At 61.2% G+C, this 10,192-nt stretch overlaps 1 protein-coding gene across 1 annotated transcript in view; it reads left to right on the top strand.

Moving 5' to 3' along the window:
* Positions 1-4,710: 4,710 nt before the first annotated feature.
* LOC100588032 (potassium channel subfamily T member 2) overlaps positions 4,711-10,192 on the top strand; it is a 47,374-nt gene continuing 41,892 nt past the window's right edge. Inside the window, exon 1 of the mRNA XM_030808721.1 lies at positions 4,711-5,317. The gene's annotated coding sequence lies outside the window, so the exon portion shown is untranslated. The remainder of the gene's footprint in view (positions 5,318-10,192) is intronic.

Genomic DNA, 10,192 nt, shown 5'->3' with positions numbered 1-10,192 from the left:
TGGGGGGTCCACCCACTCTATGCCCCCACAGGACGCCAGGGTAAGGGGCCCCAGCCCAGGTGGCCCTGCCTTCACCCTTACCTTCCCGGGGGTCGCCTCGGTTCCCACTTATGCGGGGGTCTCGGTGCCCTTGGGCACTTTGGAGACGCGGGCCTTGCCCTTAGGAGCCCAGCCCCTGCTGGGAGTGGGCGAGGCTGGGCTGAGCCGTTTAGCCCCGGCCTGGGGGACCCGGGGAAGGGGGAAGGGGGAAGGGGGAAGGGGAAGGGGGAAGGGGGAAGGGGGAAGAGGGAAGGGGGAAGCGTACTCGCCTGCTCCCCAGTCCCCCACGCCTCCCTTTTGCGCCAAATCTAGTACGCTTGCAGGTGCATGCGCCTCAGGGTAGGGTCACCATCCGCCCTTCTGGGTCGCCCAGAGCCAGGGGCATCCTGTCCCCACTCCCAGGCCACCATCGTCCGTGCTCTTCCTCCCTCTCAGCTCTGCCGGGCACCTCGGAACCCTCTGTCCCTTCACCTGGCCCTGCCCAAGCACAGCCCCCGCTTTATGCCCTGGGGCCCCAGCTCGAGCCCTCACACTCTCAGCAGGTTTCTGCGGGGTCGCGGGGGTCCTGCCCATCCAAATTCAGAAAGCTCCGGCGCCAGGTGTTCGCTCACCTCCCCGATGAACTCAAGGAGCCGCCCTGCGCTGGGCTTGAGTCCCCCAATAAATACTTTTTGGGGGATGACGGAGGGAAGGGGGAGGTGGAGACCCTTCCTCTTTCATGGAGGGTGGGGGGGCCCTCAGGGAAGCAGAGGGGATGAGGGTGGGGGGTGAGGCTAGACTGTTGGGAGGACATCCCTGGCCCGGCTCGTGCTGAGGTCCATAGCTGGAGGAGGTGGGGTGGGTGGCAGGGCCTCTCCTCCCGAGAGGGGCGGCAAGAAGGAACCCGGGCAGGTGCCACCACATGGGGGCGTCTGCCCGGGGTGACCCAATATCCTGTGGAGAAGGCGCGGCTCTGGGCCTCAGGCTGGCATCCTGGACTTTGGGCTAAAGATGGGTGAAGGGTGTTTGGAGCAGACGGAGGTTATGTAATATAAGGTGGTCTCTCCATCCCTGCTCCGCCCAGCCATGGCTGCAGGTCAGACATGGAGGAGGACCGGGTTGGAGAGGAGGGCAAAAGCTCTCAGGGACCTGGGCGCCTCTCCCGGCCCTGCCCCTGGCCAGGGAGGGATGGACGGGCTGGCGATCTGGGGCTCCCAGTGGCAGAGTGGGGCCAAGTTTTTGTTTCCCTAAAGCCCTCCGAACGTCATCAAACCTGCGACTTTCCTGCCGCTGACAACACGTGTAATTACTGCTAATTAATCACAGATGCAGATGGTGCAGGCCTCTCAGTGGCGATTTTTCTGAGTTCCCCAGGCAGGAGGGCGTTGGCAGAAAGGCCACCATCTTGCCCCGGCGGCACCCGCCCAGGGGTGCTGGGACCCCGGCAGCAGCACCGGCCTCTCTAGGGAACCTGAGGAAAAACCCCCAAGATGCCCACGAGCTGTGTGGCGAGGGCACAGGCTGAACCTCTGCTGGGGACTTGGCATCCTAGACTTCCCCAAGTTTTCCCCACTCACCCCCTAAAAGCATCCGTGTTCAGCCTGCTGCCTCCTGGAGAAACAGGGAAGGACCTTCTGGAGAGACACTGGGGAGGCCAGGGACCACGAAATACATGCCATGCGCCCTCCAAATGGACCTGGCCCTCCCCCTGCCCCTAGTGGGCACAGTCCTGGCTTAGTGAGGGGCCTGGTCCGCCCTGCAAACCAGCAAAGCTCTGGGGACAGAAATCGCAGTTCTCCAGAGCTCTGTGTGAGGCTGAGCCAGGGTGACGCATGTGTGACAGTGTGAGCACGTGCGCGGGAAAGGGGGCCCGCAGGGGGACCCTCTGCTTCCTAGGCTTTGGCCTGCAGCATCTTAAGTTGGGGCCCCTCCTTACCCGTCTAAAGGTGCTGTGTGTGCCCGTCTGGGTGAGAGCACAGGGCGGGGTGCAGTCATCCCCCTCCCCCAGGCCAAGCCCAGGATGCGGTGCCCACCGACAGATGCCGCAGCCTGCGGGGGGTGTGGGGACCGGGGGGCGGGGAGTCGTCTTGAATCTGGCTTGTGTTGAATGACCAGTGTTGACCACGGCAGAGCAGCACAAGGGGGAGGTGCTGACGGTCCCCGGGCGCAGCGGCTGGACGCTGGCGGTCAGAGCAGCGCATGTGCCCTGCTGCCCGCAGAGGACCCAGAGCCCCCTGAGCCCCCGCCCACCACGGAACCCTTCCAGGGGTGTAGGGCCCGGTGGCGGCGCGCTTGGGCTTTCCTAGCCATTGACGAACCCCGTCCTGTTTTTCGGAGTTTTGAGGGCTCAGAGGGCCGCGGCGGGGGCGGATCCCTGGACCCTCGCCCTCCCTACGCCCCAACCCGGTCCCCGCCTGAGCCAGAGCCGCCGCGGGTCCCGACGCGGCCGACAGGGGGCGCGCGCGGACAGACGCCCGCACCCGACCCTGAAACTGGCGTTTTTTCCTCGCTAATCTGCGAGGAAAAAAAAATGTTTTTCAGGGCAAAGCGAGGGAAGAAGGTGGCGGCTCCCGCTCGCTTCTCCCTCGGGTCGGGTCCGAGCTGCCGGGCCGCATGCCACTCCCCGACGGGGCGCGTAGCCCAGGGGGCGTCTACCGGGAGGCGCGCGGCGGGGGCTACACCAACCGGACCTTCGAGTTTGACGACGGCCGATGCGCCCCCAGGTACAGTCCCCCATGCAGGGAGGCCCCTGTCTAACCTAAGACCCCCCAAGTTCCCCCTCAGGCTCCCGCACCCTCCAGGACCCGCCATTCCCAGGGCCATCCAACTTCCCCAGGACCCGCGAGTGCCCTCCCAACCACCTTGGGGAACAGGGGCGCCCCTCAGGGTGGGTCACGCTAATCAGCAGGTGCCCAGGCAGCAGCTTCCGTCCCCATCTGTCCTCGGCCTGGTAAGAAGCTGGGGGGAGCGGCCGTGGCTACATGGGGTCCTGAGCATCTCCCAGGTGGGGGGAGTGGCAGGGAGGCTGGGGGCGTTGCAGGGCCTTCCATCCCCCCAGCCCCTCCCCCACCCCAGCTTAGGGAGGAAGGTTCCATCCCTCTTATGTGGCATGGCAGTGCTGGGCCAGGGTGGAGTGCCCGGTGAGGTTACCCCACATAGTAGGGAGTTTCCACAGCAACCTTCCGAGGAAGAGTCCCCAGTGGGAAGTGGGCTAAGTGGCTGTCAGATGAGGGCAGGAGTCCTGGGTTCTGGTCACTCCTCGTTCCCCGCCGGCCGTCCCTGGAAGGGGAGGGCCAGTTGAGAAGGGCATTCAGGTGACCTGGAGCCAGCTGTTCCCTGTGCAGTGTCCTGGGATGCCACACGGCTCCCACCCACCCAGTGACCAGTGCAGAGGCATGGACCAGCAGCTGAGTGGGACAGTACTGAGCGGAGGTTGCCCCAGGGTCCTGGTTCCCCATCCTCTCCCCCATCCCTCGGCTCTTGAAAACAGGCAGGTCTGCCCCTCACCCTGTCCCCAGAGCCAGACTCCAGGGGACCCTGGGCAGAGCCAGTCACTGTCTTGAGTGAGCCCCTCCCCACCAGGACACAGCCCTTTCTTCTGGATCCTGCCCAGTGTCAGGCTGTCCTGAGGCTAGAGAAGGGGGTGGAAGAGCATACGTGAGAGCGGGAGGCCTGGTGCTGCTGCTTGTTTGTTCTGTGGGACTCAGTTTCCCCATGTGTAAAATGAGGGGGTAGGCTGGATGGTCTTTAAGGGCTGCCTCTGGTGAGGGACCAGGCTGGAGAGGAGGTTCCCAGCATCAAGAGGCAGGCACAGCACCCACCTGGCACCCGGGGGAGTCCGGGGTACAGCGTGGGTGAGGAGCAGGTGCCCTGAGGGTGGACAGTGACTTGGTGATGTCCTTGGGAAGTGGGCATAGCCTGGATGTGCTCTGAGGGGCTATCCGGGGGATGCCTGTCAGGCACAGAGAAAATGACCCCAAGGGGGTCCTGGATTGCCCTTGTCTTTGTGTGCTGGCCGGCCCCTACCATCTCCCTCCCCAGCCTAGCGTTGCTCTCCCTGGCCATTCTGCTGGAGTTTATCACCTGCCCTGCTGGGTCTGACCTGCTCCAGACAAGGTGGCAGGACTGTGTCCTCAGGGTGCAGCCTTTAGCTCCAGGCCTCATCCTCTGGGTCCTCCCAGACACCTGTGTCTCCCAGTTGGCCCTGCCCACCCGCCCAGGACAGCTCCTCCTCCTCGCTGGACTGAGCTGGCCTCCGTTGCAGCAGAGATTCCCTGTCACACTGCAGGCAGAGCAGCTGCCGACACTGGGGAGGCGTCAGGCTTGGGGAGGGAGCAGGACCTGGGCTTGGCTGGGCTCGGGAGCGGGGAGCTAAGCTCCAGGTGAGTCCAAGGCTTGCGGCCCAGACAGGTGGCTTCAGCTGCAGAAAGAAGAACCTTCGTGCTGCCTGGTGGTGGGGGGAGCTCTGCGGGGCAGGTTTCCACACCAGCTCTCACGTGGGGAGGAGGGTGCCAGGCAGCAGCGTGGTCAGAACCCGGGCCCTGGAATCCATAGGCCTTGGTGCCCAGCCTTGAGCAGGCCTCTGTCTTTCCCGGGTGCTGGAGGATGCCAGCCTTGGTGCTGTGGTTCAGAGGGGACAGGAGGTGCTTGGACACCCCACCCCACCCCAGTGCCCCAGCTCAAACCCCCAGCTCCATGCTAGTGGTGTCCCTGCGTCAGCCCCGAGGCCACCAGACCGGAAAGTGGGGCTCCAGAGAGGAGCTCCTGGCCTTCCAGTTTGCACGGGTCTTCACAGGCCTCTGGCCCCCTTTCTGGCCTGCAGGCTTCCTGCTCCCACCCCCATGCCATGGAGTCCCAGGCCCTCAGCTGCCTCCCCACAGGCCCTGGAGATGACAGCTGTTGTAGGAGAGGGAGGGGCCAGTGGCCCTGGTGGCCCCAGAGCTGGCCAGTGCCCAACGCTCTTCGCATCAGAGCCCCTGCCAGGCCTTTCCTGGAAATACCAGTTCCCAGCAGCCCTGCTCCAGGGCGGGCCTGGGACCCTCTAGGCCCTGATGGGATCGGGCCCTGGCATCCTGCCAGGGTACATGCCTGGCCCAAGGTCCTGGCCAGCCCTCCAGGCCCATATTAGGGAGCAGTGCCTTTAGCAGCAAGAAGTAGCTCAGGGCCCGTGGGAAAGGTTTGAGGGCCCAAGGTACTGCCCAGCGCTGGCCAGCAGGACGGACGGCTCGGGCCACAGGGAACTCAGGGGTCTGCGGTGGCCCGGGAGTGGCCACAGTAACAACAGCTCAGGAGGACAGAGGTGAGTGAGAAGGGAGCGGATGGGGTCCCCACGAGGGCCTCTGCTTCTGTTCCAGTGGCTGGCCTGGGTGTGGCCTGTGTCCTTGCACCCGGCAGCCTCCAAGTGTGCTGGTCTGGTTCACCCACTGTATGCGGAGCTCTTGATTAACACAGAAAATGACTTGGGACGAGCCTGGCGTGGCAGCAGCGGGGGCTTGCTGTGGGGCCATCTCATGCCCTCGGAGGGTGTTGGGGGGCGTCTCAGGCTCTCCCCGAGGCTTTTTGTCCTGCTTCGCAGGGATGCAAACTTGCAGGCTTTGCCCCAGGTGCCACCAGCCCTGGGAGGGGTGGCACTTCTGTGTCTCCCGCAAAAAATCCCAGGCTTCTCTGCAACAGGAAAGTTTGTCCAAGTGTGTCCCAGCCCTGCATGGGTGAGGGATGCTCAGCGGGTATCGTGTACCCAAAAACAAGTGCTGCGTGTGCCTGTGGACCTGGGCGCTCCGTGAGCCAGGCAGGCGCACGTGGGCACGTGTGTGAGAGCTGGAGGAGGATATGTGGGGCTCGCCAGCCAGCTTGTGTGACCTTGAAGTCACTGGTCATGAGTCTGGGGAAAGGCAGGCTGGGCTCAGTGTGCCCGTGCTAGGTGGCTGGGTGCCAAGGCCCGGTTAAATGGGCATCTTTCAAAGATGTCTTGGGACCTCTCCCAGCTGTGTGGGTAAGGCCACCCATGTTCACCCAGACCCACTGCCACCTGTGGAACTTGGAAGTGAGCCAGCGGGGCTGGAACTGAGGCCAGGCTGCGATTGGCCCAGGGAGGTGAGACCAGTACTAGCAACTGGCAAGTGTAAAAGGTTTGCAGGGGACAGTGGCAGGGCAGAGGCCGCGAGCTTCCTGGGGTAGGTCCCTGGGAAGGCCCTCCTTGAGAGGGGGGCCTCCAGCTGCTCCCTAGATCGGGGGCGGAAGGTGGGGAGGTGGGAGAGGAGGGTGGCCTCACTGGAGCAGAGGTGGGGGCATCAGGAGATGGAGGGCATTGCAGGACCAGGGTCTGGACTGGCACAAGGCGGGCGCCCCGGGAGGAGCAGAGGGCCTGGAGGAGCTTCTGGGAACTGTGTCTGTGAGGTCGGTCCATCCCAGCAGTGAGATGCAGTAGCTGTGTCAGCTCTGGCGAGTCACTTCACCTCTCTGGGCCTCAGTTTCCTCATCTGTAGAATGGGAGTGCTAGCACGGACCTTACGAGGTTGTGTTGAGCCCATGCTGACAGCACATACTCGGGTGTTTACAAAGCTGTGTTGGTGTCAGGAGCTTGCACACCAGCCAGTTCGTCTTTGCCTCGTCACGCACCAGCCTGTGTCGACACATCAGAGCTAGGCATTTGTCCAGTGACTTCCCTGAGATGGATTCTTAAAAGTGGAATTGCCCGGTTGAAAGATTCCTACAGTGTTAATGTTTGCCACATGGCCCACGGCCCCCAGGGGTGGGAATGGCTCCCCCTCACAACAGTGCCAGGGTGCGGCGTGTGCCAGCTGCCACTGTCCCCTCCTTGGCACCGTCGCCCTGGGGCACCTGTGTGCTGCCAGGCACCACTCAGGCCTTGGAGGCTGAGACACAGCTGGCCCCTTGGTGCCCAGGAAAGGCACACAGGCCTCCTCTTTTGTAGCCACTCTGGGGCACTCCACAAGAGGGGCAAAGGGGGCTTCCATCTGCCTGTGACTCCCTCCAGGGGCCAGAAATGGGTCCTTATGCTTCACAGGCACCAATAGTGCTTTTGCCTGGGGCAGACCCAAGCTGTGACAGACAGCCAGGGCTCAGACCACCACACACAGCGGCTTTCCAGTGGATTTTCCTGACTCCAGCCACATTGAGGGAGGGGGCTGGGGCTGGGGCAGGTATTGGGAGCGCCAGTGAGTTGGTCATTTTCTGAGCACGATGGCAGCTCAGGGTAAGGGCCCCTAGATGGAGCAGGGGCCCTGTGCCTCGGCCTCCCTAAAGCAGCCCAGCCCTCCCAGAGTTCACTGGTGCTGAGGAAATGGAAGCCCCACTTGTGCCTCAGTTTCCAGAGAGGCCCAAGGCCAGGCACGGTGGGCCATGCCTGTGATCTCAGTGCTTTTGGAGGCTAACGTGGGAGGATTGTTTGAGGCCAGGAGTTCGAGACCAACCTAGGCAACATAGCAAGACCCCTGTCTCTACAAAAAAAAAATTTAATTTAATTAAAAAAAATTAAGATCAGATAAGGCCCGGTGCACCCCTGCAGGCCATGCCAGCCTTCAGGTGCTCAGCATGACCAGCACAGGGACCTGGCACAGTTCTCTGGGGGAATGAGCAGGGGCATGGTGGTACCTCCCACAGCAGTGGGAGAGGGGCGGCTTCTCCTCCAGGTCCAGCCCCCACCACGGCCTCCCCACCCTCAGGCTGTCCACCCTGGCAGGGCTGTCCCCAAGGGTCCCCTGCGGGCTCCAGGCTGTGCTTCTTGCTACGATCACAATTGCCCCCAGCAGCCTGCTCAGCTCGAGGGTACTGACAGCTGACGTGTGCAGTCACCAGGCATCTCCCAGCAGCCCCAGCGTGGCCGGGGGCAGGGGCTGTGGGCTGATGCAGCTGGAGAACAGGGTGTGGCCTGTGAGAAGGACCAGCCAAGGGTCCCGGGCACCCAGGACCCTGAGATGGACTTGCCATCTGACCCTGAGTGACCAGCACACTGCTGCCTGCTGCAGGGGGTGGGGACAGCAGAAGAGCTCACCTGGCGTCTGGCCCAAGCCCAGGCTTCTGCCTCCCCCGACAACCTTGGGCACGGGTCCAGGGGTGATGGCCCCCACAGCCTCGCCTGGGGCCCCTGTGTCCACTGTGCGGCTGGCCTTCCCCTCTACCCTCCGGGCTGGGAGAAGGCTGCTCTGAAGTCTGTCTGGATAAATCTACAGCTTGATTTCGGCTCCTCCACGTGTTCTGAGCTTTCACTTTGGATCTTAAAGCATCTCAGGAGACGGTGCTGAGCAGCCACCCTCGCATGGGCAAGAAGCCCCTCCCCTAAAGAGAGACGTCACCCAGGACGCGTGCCTGCCCAGCTGCCTGGGCATCTTGAGCAGCTCTGACTTTGTAATCGTTGTGCAAAGGAAGCATTGAGTTTTTCTGCCATGGTCAGCAGAGAGGTTCTGCAGCTTTGCAGTTGCTGGACACTAAGCCCAGCACTCAGACGCCCCCATCACAGTGATGCTGTGCCTGCCTGGGGGGCTCTCCCGGATGCGGGGTAGGGATGCCCACGCACATACAGGCACATGCACACAGATCCATGTGCATGCACACATATGTCCGCATGTGCACATGTATACATATGCCCAGGTACATGTATGCATACATGCACATTGTACATGTATGCATGCAATCCCATCCATGCATGCACATATTCATACACATACCTCCGCATGCACATACATGCTCATTTACACACACATCAGCATGCATGTGCGTATTTACATGCTTACATGTGCTCACCTCCCTCCTCCCTGACTTCACTGTCAAACATGGCTCACCCAGCTCCTGGAAATTTTGAACTGAGTGTGAACAAGAATGTATTTTAGGAGAGAAACCTCATTCCCTTAGCCAAAGACAGTCACAATCTTTTTTTGTTGTTGTTTTTTCAGACAGAATCTAGCTCTGTCACCCAGGCTGGAGTGCAGTGGCGCAATCATGGCTCACTGCAGCCTCAACCTCATGGGCTTAAATGATCCTCCCACTTGAGCCTCCTGAGTAGCCGGGACTACAGGCACCATGCCTAGATAACTTTTGTTATTTTTTGTAGAGGGAGGTTTTTGCCATGTTGCCCAGGCTGATCAGGAACTCCTGGGCTCAAGTGATCTGCCTACCTCAGGCTCTCAGAGTGCTGGAATTACAGGCGTGAGGCACCATGCTGGGCCACAAGCAATGTTAAAAGAAGTCTTTGCGGGAAAGGACATTTTATCCAGGACTTCCTATGCTGATCCTGAGAGGCAGGCTCCTTGCTTCTTTCTGAGCCCCAACCGGGGGCAGAAATAAGGGCCTGGTGATGCTGGAGTTTAGGGAAGGACGTCTTTAGCCCTTAGCCGTTCCGTTTGCCATAGCACCCGTCATGCAGGATATATTCACTTTGCAAGGCACAATGGGTGAGACACTGCCCTAGAACCCCACCCTGCCCCCAGCACTGTGGCTGCCAGTGTGTGGGGACAGTCTCTATATCACCTACAAGCTGGGTGCCCAGAGAAACCCACCTCCTCTTTAGGGTTCTGTGGAAAGAAGTCGTGTTTAGTTTTTAAATGGGGTTCATCATATGTCATTCAGTTTGTGTAGTGATGCATCCACGCGGGCTAAACGCAGGCTCACAGAGACCTGTGCCTTCACAGAGCAGTCTTGGCTGTAGCTGTCAGCCGCTCCTGAATTCAGGGACGTGCAGGCTGTTTGCAGTGTTCACCTTCATACGTGAGGCCGTGATGAAAATCCATGCCTGGGCCTCCTCGGACACAGATCAAAAATGTCCCCAGGTAGAGGTTCCAAGTTGGAGAGGACCCACGATTCCATGGTAATTAATCCACTGCTCCTGGCGGGACACTACACAAGAGCCCTGGCTTGCAGAACCCCCCGTTCTCTAACCACAGCCGATCACTGGCGCAGGAGACCGTCCAACTCTGCATCTTTCTAATTATTAGCTAGGTGGCTTGTCTTTACTTGTGCGTTGTTTTCCGTTCCTCTTCTTTGAACCTCACTCATCCATCCTTTGAGTTGTTTTCTTTTTTGAGACAGAGTCTCGCTCTGTCACCCAGGCTGGAGTGCAGTGGTGCGATCTCAGCTCACTGCAACCTCCACCTCCTGGGTTCCAGCAATTCTCCTGCCTCAGCCTCCTGAGCAGCTGCGATTATAGGCGTGTGCCACC

The sequence above is a fragment of the Nomascus leucogenys genome, unplaced genomic scaffold (assembly GCF_006542625.1).
Source record: "Nomascus leucogenys isolate Asia unplaced genomic scaffold, Asia_NLE_v1 000771F_98928_qpd_obj, whole genome shotgun sequence".
Lineage (NCBI taxonomy): Eukaryota > Metazoa > Chordata > Mammalia > Primates > Hylobatidae > Nomascus > Nomascus leucogenys.
Note: the sequence above shows the minus strand (reverse complement) of the source record. Positions and strands in the feature narration are given on the sequence as shown.